Source organism: Cervus elaphus, chromosome 12 (genome assembly GCF_910594005.1).
Source record: "Cervus elaphus chromosome 12, mCerEla1.1, whole genome shotgun sequence".
Lineage (NCBI taxonomy): Eukaryota > Metazoa > Chordata > Mammalia > Artiodactyla > Cervidae > Cervus > Cervus elaphus.
Window position 1 is genome coordinate 44,801,457 of NC_057826.1, and position 13,309 is coordinate 44,814,765.

The window sequence follows — 13,309 nt, forward strand, 5'->3', positions numbered from 1 at the left end:
CCGATGCAGGAGATGCAAGAGATGTGGGTTCTAGCCCTGCATCAGGAAGATCCCCTAGAACAGGAAATGGCAACCCACTCCAATATTCCAGTATTCTTGCCTGAAAAATTCCATGAACAAAGGAGCCTGGCAGGCTACAGTCCATGTGGTTGCAAAGAGCAGGAACACAACACAACTGAGCATATGCACCATGCAATTTTATTTTAAATATATATATATATACATATATAAAATAATATATGTATATATTATTTTTCAGATTATTTTCCTGTATAGGTTATTACAAAATATTGAGTATATTAATACTTTCTTGTGCTATACTGTAGGTCCTTGTTGATCATTTATTTTATATATAATAGTATGCATGCATTACTCCCAAATGCCTAATTAACCCCCATCTTTCTCATTTTTGATAACCATGAATTTGATATCTATGTCTGTGAGTCTGTTTCTGTTTTGTAAATAAGTCCATCTGTATTAGATTCCACGTGTAAGTGATATCATATATTTGTCCTTTTCTGTCTGATATTATCACTTATTATGATAATCTCTAGGTCTCCATCTATGTTTCTGCAAATGGCACTATTTCATTCTTTCTAATGGCTGAATAATAGTCCATTGTGTGACTGTAACACACCTTCTTTAGCCATTCACCGGTCGATGGGCATTTAGATTGCCTCCATGTGGTGGCACTAGTGGTAAAGAACCCACCTGCCAAAGCAGGAGACATTAGAGATGCAGGTTTGATCCCTGGGTGGGGAAGATCCCCTTGGTATGGCAACCCACCCTAGTATTCTTGTCTGGAGAATCCCCGTGGACAAAGAAGCCTGGTGAGCTACAGTCATTGGGTCTCAAAGAGTCGGACACGACTAAAGTGACTTAGCACAGTCCTGCTTACTGTAAATAATGCTGCTATGAACATTGGGGTGTATGTCTCTTTTAGAATTATGATTTTCTCTCCTAAGGAAATAGAGCTCCTTTACTTTATTTATATTCAGTCAGTGAAGAACTTCATGGAACTCAAATCCTCTTGTCCAAAACCTTATTTTTAGACTTTAAAAAGTGGATTTTTTTTCTTTTTAATTTATGCCACATTTAACTCTGAATATTTACAGTCCAAGTTATTGTTTTGTTTTGTTTTAACCTAAAGATTTCTATGCTTTTGAATTGTGGTGCTGGATAATACTCTTGAGAATCCCTTGGACAACAAGGAGGTCAAAATAGTCAATCCTAAAGGAAATCAACCTTGAATATTCATTGGAAGGACTGATGCTAAAGCTGAAGCGCTGATAATTTGTCCACCTGATGGGAAGAGCTGACTCACTGGAAAAGGCCTTGATGCTGGGAAAGATTGAGGGCAGGACGAAAAGAGAGCAGCAGAGGATGAGATGGCTAAATGTCATCACCAACTCAATGGGCATGATTATAAGCATACTCCAGGGGATTGAAGAGGAGAGAGGAGCCTGGTGTGCTACAGTCCATGGGGACGCCAAGAGTCAGATACAACTTAGTGACTGAACAACAACAAAAAGGTATCTAACATGAGCACAAAGTATCACTTTTCTAGTCTACTCTTTAATAAATTCAAAAAATATTTAATGAGAGCCAAATGTATTCAAGGTGGTGGACTGATCTGTAGAGAATACAAAAAAAGAAAAACACAATCCCTAACCTTGAAGTATGTACAACCAAGTCATTTTATGATTAGGGCTTCCCAGATGGCTCAGTGGTAAAGAACCTGCCTGCCAATGCAGGAAACGTAGGTTTCGATCCCTGGGTTAGAAGGATCTCCTGGAGAAGGAAATGACAACACACTCCAGTATTCTTGCCTGGGAAATCCCACGGACAAAGGAGCCTGGCAGGCTATACAGTCTATGAGGTTGTAAAGAGTTGGACATGACTGAACACATGCATATACACATTTTATGATTAGTTTTAACTAAGTATTCCTGTCATTAGACAAAAAAATTGTTTTGATGTGTATAAACTCTGAAAACCTCTTTCCAATCTTGAGCCATATTTTTCTTTCCCATATCCAAATGCAACCTAAAACTACCTATTTCTTTAAATTAATTCACTTATTTTTAAGTACTAAATTAACTTACTTAAGTATACATTGTTATATAACTATCTCCTTTAAAATTATCTTAATCATTAAAAACTATATAAAATGATGGGATTTGACATGCTGCTTAGATTTTTTTTCAAAATATACATTAAAATAAATACATGTCTATTAACATCAATGTTTACTGTGTAGTACCTAAACTTATACTGGGAAACATGTCTCTAAATCCAGTCCCAAGTGAAATCTCTTCCTCTGCCCACTCATAAACCTCATTGCAACCCAGGTAACTCCTTACATGCCAATACTGTTAGTTGATGATCCCACCTTCCAATAAGAAAAGAGCTTCCTCTCATCATTTCAACAAACCATATCTTTTCCTCATTTTTAGCTTATTTCTCTAAGATATTCATAGTAATCTCCTATGATAACATCTTTATCATTACCCCAAATTTCATCTTCTGTCACCACAGTTACTCCTTCTATTAACTCTTATTTCTTGTTTTCAGGTGGTCTCCCTTTTCTTTGGCTCCTTTGCCTTTACTTAGATGTATTTGGTTTAAAAATATTTATTGTCTATTGTGTGTTAGAGACTATGCAAGATTCTAGGAATATAGACAAGAATCTACAAACCTCAAGGAGTCGCAAGTATGTGAGGAGACAAGGACGTCCTGTGTCACCAACCATGTCATGAGTGCCTTGTAAGGTAAATGCAAGAATGTTTGCGGAGGAAACACAAGTGGAACTTGAAGTCAAAGGTAGAAAGGATTCTCCCACGGAGGTTAATATCTAAACTCAAATTCCAAATATTATATACTTATCAATATTATACACATGCTGGTTTTGTGAGCCAGGGAAGTCTCTAGTTACTTTAAGCTTTATTTTCCTCAACCATAAAATGATAATGTTGTCTACCTCACCTGACTGTAATAAGATTTAGGGGACAGCCTGTACTCAGTGGTGAGGGCCCAGAGTTAGTGAGCTTGGATTCCAATGCCAACTCTACTACTGCATGTCCTAGGGTAAATTACTTTACAGCTGTGTACTAGAGTCCCATCAATAAAATGTAGATAAATAATAATATATATCTAATAAATAATAATATCTAATCTATAAATAATATCTATTTTAATATCTATCTAATAGATGTGAAACTTCAGTGGGAAAATCCATGGAAATCATTAGATAGTGAACATTCAATAAATGTTAGCCACTCTTATCAGAAGGCTTTTTAAATCTCAATATCTGTATATAAATCCTGTTAAGTAAACAGCAAAACAAAAAATATAATCCTCATCTATAATCCTTCACATTATTATTCATAATTTACAATAGATCTCATCTATTAAGTGAATTAAGCAGAGGAGACTAAAACTTTAACGGTACCAAACTGGCCAAGTAGAAGAAAATCTACCCTCTTTCCATGTGTTAGGAATTAAGCCAAACTCACCCCAAAATTCATATATTGAAGTCCTAACTCCCCAAACCTCAGAATGTGACATTACTTGGAATAGGGTCATCGCAGATATGATTAATTAAGTGATGATGAGGTCATACTGGATTAGGTTGGATCCCAAATCCAATATGATTCTTACAAATCCTTATAAAACAGGGACATTTGGAGAAAGATGCACACAAGGAGAGAGACACGTGAGGGTGAAGTCAGAGATGGGGTGATATTCCTACAAGAGAAGGAATGCCAAAGATTGTCAGCAAACCACCAGAAGCTAGAGGAGAGGCATGGCACACATTCTCCCTCACAGTCCACAGAAGGAACAACCCTGCTGACACTTCAGTTTCAGACTCGGAACCTGTGGAACTGTAAGATGATACAGTTCTGCCATTTAAGCCACTTAGTTTGTACTACTTGTTGCAGCAGCCCCAGCAAACTAATATACTGTCTGACACATCTTGTCTCTTTCTAGTAAGAACATAAATCTTAATAATGCGTAGATCAATTCTGGAGATATATGCTTAAATTTTAGTCTGAATCACACAATTGGTCATAAACCAAATTCTGTTCTCTACTTTTTCTGTGTAATACATCTCTTTTCTACCCACATTACAGGTTCCCTGAAGAAAGAATATATTCATTAATTCAATAGGTATCTATTAAACTGAAAGTCGCTCAGTTGTGTCCGACTCTTTGCAACCCCATGGTCTATACAGTCCATGGAATTCTCTAGGCCAAAATACTGGAGTGGGTAGCCTTTCCCTTCTCCAGGGGATCTTCCCAACCCAGGGATCAAACCCAGGTCTCCCACATTGCAGGCAGATTCTTTACCAGCTGAGCCACAAGGGAAACCCAAGAATACTGGAGTGGGTAGTAGCCTATCCTTTTCCAGAGGATCTTTCTGACCCAGGAATTGAACCAGGGTCTCCTGCATTGGAGGCAGATTCTTTACCAGCTGAGCTATGAGGAAAGCCTTGATTAAAAGCTCTACTAAATGGAAAATGAAAAAAAATAGGTTCCTGATCTTTAGGAATAAACAACCTATGAGTCAAGCCACAGGTAAACAATAACTGATGCAAAGTAGACTGGGATGAGTATTCCTGATATACGAAAGCAAAGAACGCTTCACTCCCATGGTTTTGTATGGCTTATCCCTTACACCTAGGCATCTCTTTTAGAAAAACTCTGTTTTCCCACAGGCCAGTTGTCTCTTTTCCTAGGCCTAACATCTATTTCCCTTCTGCCATCTTCAGCACACACTGACACTGAAGTCAGTCCACTGCCTTTATGATAATCCTTTCCTCGCAGAGTAAACAGACGGAAGGCACTCCCATAAGCAGGCATATGAACCTATGCAGACAAGTCCTATTTGGAGAAGGCTCCCTAATACCCATGACTGCAGTATTTTCCAACTCTGCCCACAAAACAGGGATGCTTCTGCCAGGGAAGCCTTTAAGACCACCCTCTGATATTCATGGGCTTCCTTGGTGGCTCAGATGGTAAAGAATCTGCTTGCAGTGTGGGAGACCTGGGTTGAATCCCTGGGTCAGGAAGATCCCCTGGAGAAGGAAATAGTTACCCACCCCAGTATTCTTGCCTGGAGAATTCCAATGGATACAGAAACCTGGCAGGCTACAGTCCAGAGGGTCACAAAGAGTTAACAAGACTGAGCAACTTTCACTTTTCTGACATTCCAGAATCCTAGCAGAAGCGTAGCCAAAACAGACATATCCAGAGACAGAGAGAAAGAGAATACCATAGTGGTTTATAGAGAGTGGTAGAGGAGGGCCACTACTTGAGGATCATAATCCAAAGGAACCTAAGCATTACTGGAGTAGTCAGTTCTTTAAAAAGATATTTCTTGGACTTCCAGCTCATTTCAGCATTAATTCAAGACACAAAGGTGAGTCATTTGAAGCTATTCTTCTCACCTTTGTGGATTTTCTGTCAGGAGCAGACAAATCCTACCTCTTTTTTTATATTCTCCTACCTCACCTCTTTTCACCATTTTCCCTTGTCCTGGCTCCTCCAGCCAGATCACACCCCCACCTCTTGCCTTAATTACCCTTTCCAGGACTGACTCATCTGTAAACAAGGTGGTGGTGTCATCACTGGGTACATTGAGAAGTGGGATGATCCTTGAAGTCAGACAGATCTAGGGATATAATCCTAGCCAAGGGAGTTAGACTTATTTACCAAGTCTCCTTTTCCTAATGAGACTAATGGTGGGTATGTAGATAAAATGAGATAGTGCATGGGAAAGTCCCCAGCACAACACCACTTCTCAACATACTTGAGAGGAAGAGTACCCGATGATGACACCACGACCTTGTTTACAGATGAGTCAGTCCACCACTAAAAACTAAACAAGTCAAAAACAACTTAGGTCCAACCACAGGGGTGATTAAGGTGCCATATCACTCTTTAATCTGAGAGTAAAAGTGCAAATAGATTATCTCTACTTAATCTACAAAACCTATCCATTACCTGTGTGAAAGGGGCATGCATGGACAAGAGTGTTTTCTACGCATCAGGACTTAATACAAAAATAACAGCAAAAAGTCTAGTGTAACACTGGTGTCATGGAACAAGATGGCTAGTACCAAGTGAGATTTCTACACTGCAGTGATTTCAGTGCAGTGGATGTCACAAGAGGTGGCTGAGGGAGACAGGGAAGGGGTGGGCTGGCTACAGGTCAATAGAAACCAGGCAAATATAGCACTTTCTGACATATCCTGGCTTCTGCTTAGTCTTAAAAAATATGTCCCTGGCAAGGGGGATCCCTCTTGTCACTTCTCTGTTGGGTTTCTACTGACCAAAGAAGTCATTGTCAGGTGATATCAAGAAAGTCTGTCTCTGGGGCATAAATAAATGCCCAACACCCATAGTTCACGGGAATACGAGCGCCTGAGAGGCCTGGAATCGATCCAACCCATTTTAACTAGCAAGAAACTACCTAGTAATACCTTGTTTGTATTTCTTGGAGGAGGGACACAAGAAACACTTATTTCATTCCACACAATAATTCACCACAATCAGAGGGGGCACAGCAAGGGCAGCACCATCTCCCAGCTGCTGATTACATCAAAGGCTTGCAGCACAAATTCAATTTTATGATGTTAATCTTGGCCTGCCACTCAGAAATTTTCTCTGAGGGATATGATTTTTCTCTGGATTTCATTTTAAGAATGATTTTCTTCACCCACAATCAATAAAGATATGTTTTCATCAAAAGACTCTATCTTGGTAGAATTCAATTGGCTATTTCAATCCCTTTTGGTGACACAATATTAATTAAAATAGTTTATGTTGCACTTCAACTGGAAAAAGAGTCAGTGAAAATAGCAGCTACTCAGAACACATGTTCTATACGCATCAACATGGAGGGCAGAAAATAATTTTCTCTTTCTCCAGGCGGCCGGCATTAGCTATTCAAGAGAGTTGCTCTGACTTAGTTTATCTCTGTGTTATCACCGAAATAATAATAATAAAAAATAAGCTCTTCCTGTTTGTATAGTTTGCTCAACAGGAAATCAAAATACACATGAAGAAAATGCTTCAAAGTCTCACCTCCTAGCGCCTCAGGAAGAGCGAAATAAATGTCTGTGCCCACGCAGCATAATGAGATATTAAGAATCACAGTCACTGTTCCTCTTAAATAAAAACAGTTATAATGCTATTAAAAATTCTTTTTATTTTCAATTTCTAAATAATGGTTGCAATTGAATGCATTTTCTTTCTAACAAGGAAATATAGAACAAGTATGGAGGTTTTCACACTTAAAAAAAGGGATAGATTAATGAAATATATTACAGGAAATGAATTTGCTTTTAACAGTGATTTTTAAAGTGGCAGTTAATTCACTTAACAAAAACATTTATCAAAGTACCTACTGTGTGCCTGACTCTGGTCACCACTTGAGGCTGAGAGAATCTGAACTTGAGGCTGGAAATCTAAATTTTAACCAGTTCTCCAAAGATATTCTTAAGCACATTTGAGGCAAAGGAACTTAAATCAATCTCATCATTGCCCCTGCACCACACAATTAATGGAATATACAAATTAATTGGTAAAATTAAAGAAATATTCACTGAATAAAAGACCAAAAAGAATAGATCCCTCAAAAATTGTTGCTTGGGGCCCGATCTGCATGACCACCTGAGAACATCGAGACCTAGCTGGCCTAATTTGGGCCTTCCACAGCAACAAGTCCGCATCTGGCCCCTAACCTACTATTTTTCTCTGCAGTAACTATAGTTTAAAGTAGTTAAAGTCTTTTTCTATCTACTGCCATCTAAATGACACAGAGAAAGACATCTTCCCTGTTCTGTAGCACTTTGTAAGAAAACTACCTGAGGTCTTTCCTCAGAAATCCATGTGGGGAAAGGGCCTAAACAGGAAAACTCTTAAGTATTCAGTCATTGAGCAAATATGTACATTGTTTGCAAGAAGGAATAATCCAAGATGATTAAGGTAGAATTCTGAGGCAAAGTCTTCCACATTTCAAAGAATTTTAAGAGCTAACGCTACCAGAGAAAAATCATAAGAGGGTACAGTCCTTTAACAAATTCCTCCCAAAATGTTCAAGTTGCATTTTGGTATTCCAAAAGAACTAACACATTATCCAGATCCCATCCCCTAAAAATGTTTTTCTAAGACTCGCTTCAATTGCTCAGAGTGAAAACAAGAACTGGAGCAGGAAGCAGGGTCTAAAATGGTCTGAGATCCTATCATGTAAACACAGGAATGCTAACCTTTGTCCATCAAAGAATTCTTGGTGTGGTAGAACTCCTTTAACAGAGCCTGGTCTTAAAACATAGGTGGACATTGAAAGTAAACATTTAGTGGCTGGAAAATAGGGATAATAGAGGTGAAACTATAAATAACTTCATATGTCATTCTGAACAACAAGACTGGTCTGCTTTTTATGATATACTTGAAAACATGAAGTCCCATCTATACTCAAGCCTGGATTTCTGTTGTATTTTTCTCTCATCAAGAGACTAAGATGAATGGAGGGAACCAAATTAGTTGATTGTCACCTGTGCATCAAACAGTCTTTTGTTTTCTAGGCAACTAAGTCTCCCAACAAAGTTGTGATGTAAACACTCTTATGGGAGAGACTTGAAAATCAAATAAGGACCTAATAATGTAAAATAATGGGCTTCCCTGATGGCTCAGTGGTAAAGAATCTGCTTGCTAATGCAGGGGACATGGGTTTGATCCTTGGGTCAGGAAGGTACCCTTGGAGAAGGAAATGGCAACCCACTCCAATATTCTTGCCTGGGAAATCCCATGGACAGAGGATCCTGGTGGGCTTCAGTCCATGGGGGTTACAAAACAGTCAGACATGACTTAGTGACTAAACAACAACAATGTAAAATAATATACAACCCTCATTTTATGTTTGAGGAAACCGAAGCTCAGAGAAGCAAAATAATTTGCCAACATCCTGTAGCCAGTAAAGGATGAAACAATATGTGTGAAGATTTGTATTTATCATGTTCTCTCACCCTATGAGACCTTCACACAAAAGTTTCCTTTGGCCTGGAATGCTCTTCCTCAGCATTTCCTCCTGGCAAACTCCTATAAAAATGGAGCCTTCAAAACTGAAACTAAATTGTATCTCCTTTGAGCCTCTCCTGGGTGATATATTGCACTCCTCAAGGCCCAGCACTTCCTTTTCTACCTTTACGGAGCTCCGATCACTCTGCTCTAATTCTTCCTATGTCAGCTACCTGAACTATACTATGAATGTTTAGAGGGCAGGAAACTGTTCTTTTTCCTTTGCATTTTGCTTGCAGGTAGTTTTACATATAACAAAAAGTTAAAAAAAAATGTTGAGGGGAATGTCAAAAAATTAATGTATTTCTTATGAGTGAATGTGGTATGGCTTTAAAAGTCACCTCTTTTTCTTCTCCCAGACAAGTCAGGTTGAATGTTAACTCTGAGGTCTGCACAAGGAGAGAAAGGGAGAGGTAGAAAGATATCTTTGGCTATGGACTTGTCTGTAATTACTATTGAAGCAACCTAAAATCTTATCAGCTTTCTGGGCCCTGAACTCACCTCTCACTAGGAGGAAACACAGTCAATTCACTGTGAGATTGAATGGTTCAATTAATGACAATTCCATCATTCTGTACTTGCTTAGTCTTTATACACTCATGCTGCTGCTGCTGCTGCTAAGTCGCTTCAGTCGTGTCCAACTCTGTGCGACCCCATAGACAGCAGCCCACCAGCCTCCCCTGTCCTTGGGATTCTCCAGGCAAGAACACTGGAGTGGGTTGCCATTTCCTTCTCCAGTGCATGAAAGTGAAAAGTCAATGTGAAGTCTCTCAGTTGTGTCCACTCCTAGCGACCCCATGGACTGCAGCCCAGCAGGCTCCTCCGTCCATGGGATTCTCCAGGCAAGAATACTGGAGTAGGGTGCCATTGCCTTCTCCATTATACACTCATACATAGGACTTTACTTTTTCCAGATGAAATTTCATTTTGTTAAAAGTAAAAAAAGGAAGTGCTAGAAAACCAAGATAGATTCAGGAGTCTCCAAAACTCACACCCTTAGCCACTGCACTGCATTGCTTAGGTGGGGCAGGGACATTGCCCAACATGTTAGGGAGCCCTTTGGAAATGAGAGCAAACTCTAGATGAGATGTTGGTCTAGAACCGTGATATCTAGCTCTAGAAATGAGACACTGCCTTTTATAGAAGAATTCAGAAAGATCCAAATGTCCTTTAAGATCAACACAGTTTCCTTACTTTGAGGAAAAAAATTAATGTAAGTTAAAGGATTTGTTGGTACCCCAGAGTAAAGCTGGGGACTTGCCAGGTGTTCAGAGACAGTCTGGTAAGAGAACTTACATATATTCTTTCCATCTTTATCCCTACCTCATTGCCTTGCCTCTCAGAACATAATTTAATCTGATAGTGTTAGACTAGGGGAAAAATAACTATACATTCAGAACAGAACTTCCAGAGAAATGTCTGACAGAATTCTTAATAAGAGATGCTGCATATTGTACCTTTATTAAATAACATAAAAAATAAGTAAATTGTCAAGTCACAGATATATTTGAAGGAAGCAATCTTTAAACTTTGAAATATTCCTAATACAACTATTCTCAAGGTTGCACTGATTTAATAACTTATATATACTTCTATTCCAGTTGGCCTCTATAAACTAGAACCTTAGATTTCTAAAGCATTCACTTCATTGGATAGACTGTTAATGCAAGTTATCACACGCAGGGAGAGGCTTATACTTTAAGTTGATATTTTATTGATAAAGTAATTATAATTTACAAAACCTTCCCCCAAAGTGGTGAGGATATTAGAAGTCAATAGAGCCCCAATTTTTGTGGTTTAAAAAATAATAATCATAAGTTTACTAGAGGATTTCATGGACAAAGTTTCCCTTTCTCCTCTCACCCTTTGCATTCTTTACAGAAAACACTACGGGTACAGTGTAATATTGAAGAAGCTAAAGGAGAGCTAAGGAACAAAAGTCACAAGACCGAATTAACCACAAATAATTGCATGCCAAAAGAAGCTGCTTTCTTCTTCCCTGATCTTTAAAAGGTGAGAATTCAGGAGAGAGAAGACTAACCCACTGTTTGCTGGGGGCGGGAGAAGTGGGGGTGAGGGTAGGAAAGGGGATGAAAGAGACAGTTTCCAAATCCTTTCTTCAGATAAAACTATTCCCAACAAGTGACCTAGTCTTCATAGATGACCTTGAACTCCTTTAGCATAAAACTACAAGGGGGAGGAACAGAAAGCTAACTTTGTTTCACAGCACCAGTCTGATTGCGTCTTCCTAACAGTTTCGAAATGAACACAAAAACGCTATAATGGATGAGGAGGGGGTTAGGGAAGCATCTGCCCGCAAGGGACCATTGCCAGTACTTCACCTTGGCCAGATTTTTCGTCAATGCAGACATCCCTCCCTGGATTTTCCTGCCCCTCGTCCAACTTTATAAGTGATAAAAGTGTGGTGTTCGCAACCTTAATTGCTGGCGCAGCCGCGGGTGCACATCAAGGAAAGTTTTCACCAGATTCCCTGCCCCGACAGGTCCCAAGCTGTCACACCCTCTGCTGCCGGCCTCCACCGGATCTCTTCCCCAGCTACTCGACTCAGCTTAATGAATTCAAGGACTCCAGTCTGGGAGACGTCCGATTTCCGAGTCCCAGGAGACTCTCTCAATAGTGAATGGCGAGTCTGGGAGATCTCACCTACCCCGCGCCATCCAGCCCCCGCCACCACACTCGAAAGGACCGATTTGACAGGTGCATGTCTTCGGTCACTACGGATGCGACAACAGGACGAGAGAGTAGAAGAGGGAGTTTTCCACGTGCAAGAACTTGGAGCAGGAAAAGAGATTATAACTACTGCAACACGCGCTCACCTTCCTTCCCCGCCCCTCGGAATCCAAACCCTCGACTTGAGAGCGGAAAGCCAAGGGCAGCACGAGTCCGGGGCCGTCCGGGGCCTCCGCCTGGGACAGAGGAACACGAGCCGAGCCCGGGGCGGCTGCCTTAACCCAGACTGGGTGCCGCGAAGCTGTAGCGGTCCCGCCGCTTGACAGAGGGGTAGCAGGACACAGGGGCGGCCTTTCAGGAGTGGCCACGCCCTCAAACCTGACACCTCGCCCCACCCGAGAACACGCCCTCCCCCGAAGCCACGCCCTCTCCTCCTGCCCCTCGCCCCTCTCCCCTCCCCTGACTCCTGCCCGAACTCTGGCTACTTCTAGACACTGGCGCCGCCTGGTCCAGCCACTCCCTCTCTCTCTCTCGGGCGGTGGTGGCAGGAACAGACCGGTCTGCGGGCGTCGAGGTGTTCTGTCCTTTCAGGGCTGGAGGGAGTCAGAGTTAGGACAGGAAAATCAAGGTAGGCCAGGTGATATGGACCCTCCCCGGCACTGATGGAGACTGGGAGCCGCAGGACCTTTGTTAAGGGAAGGGAGGAAGTTCCCCTCCACCTAGCAGAGAAGAGTGAGAGTCCAGGGAGCTAGGAAGGGTGGCAAAATTCACCCTTGAAACCGGAGTCCTGACCTGCTCTTGAGTGTGCAAGTCAGACTACTGACTGGGTAATTTAGAAAAATGGGAGGGACAGTTTGTTTTCCTCAGGTTTCTTGGTTATTTTACTTTTTCATCCAAACCTGTGGGCAGTGTAGTCCTGGATTCCAACACTCCCAGAAGCAGGTGGGGAGATATATTTTTATTTACTTATTTGATGTGGATCATTTTAAAAAAACTTTATTAAATTTATTACAATATTGCTTCTGTTTTAGATTTTGGATTTTTTGACAGGAAGCATATGGGATTTTAGCTCCCCCCCCCAGGCATGGAGCCCAAACCACCTGCATTGGAAGCATGGAGTCATAACCTCCCAGGAGAGAAATCCCTAATGGGGTGAGATTTTTAATCACTCCCTTTCACTTATACCTACCTGGCTTCCCAAATACTAAGGATATTTGGCCAGGCCCAAGTCAGAGCACAAGTTATAGGTCTCCTCTGAGATCTAGAGGTCTGAGGTCAGACTTCTCATACCCTGGATCTTCCTGTGTGAAACCCTGAAGGGGAGGACACTCCTCTCATCTTCATCCTATGCACCAGGTTAGTTCCTAGTCTTAGTTCATCTGGAAGCTCACTTACCCCAGCAGGTTGGTGTTCCTGCTATTCACTCCCAAGTTGCCTCACTTCCTATTATAGCACTTGTCACAACTTACTGCAATTACTTGTTGCTTTGGCCTCCCTGCTTGACTGTAAGGTCTGTGAAGGAAGGGACACCAAAC

At 41.0% G+C, this 13,309-nt stretch overlaps 1 protein-coding gene across 1 annotated transcript in view; it reads right to left on the reverse strand.

The window, feature by feature from the left end:
* Positions 1-12,029, reverse strand: part of WDR72 (WD repeat domain 72) — a 210,037-nt gene extending 198,008 nt beyond the window's left edge. The window contains exon 1 of the mRNA XM_043920196.1: positions 11,921-12,029. The gene's annotated coding sequence lies outside the window, so the exon portion shown is untranslated. The remainder of the gene's footprint in view (positions 1-11,920) is intronic.
* Between the last annotated feature and the right edge of the window lie 1,280 nt (positions 12,030-13,309).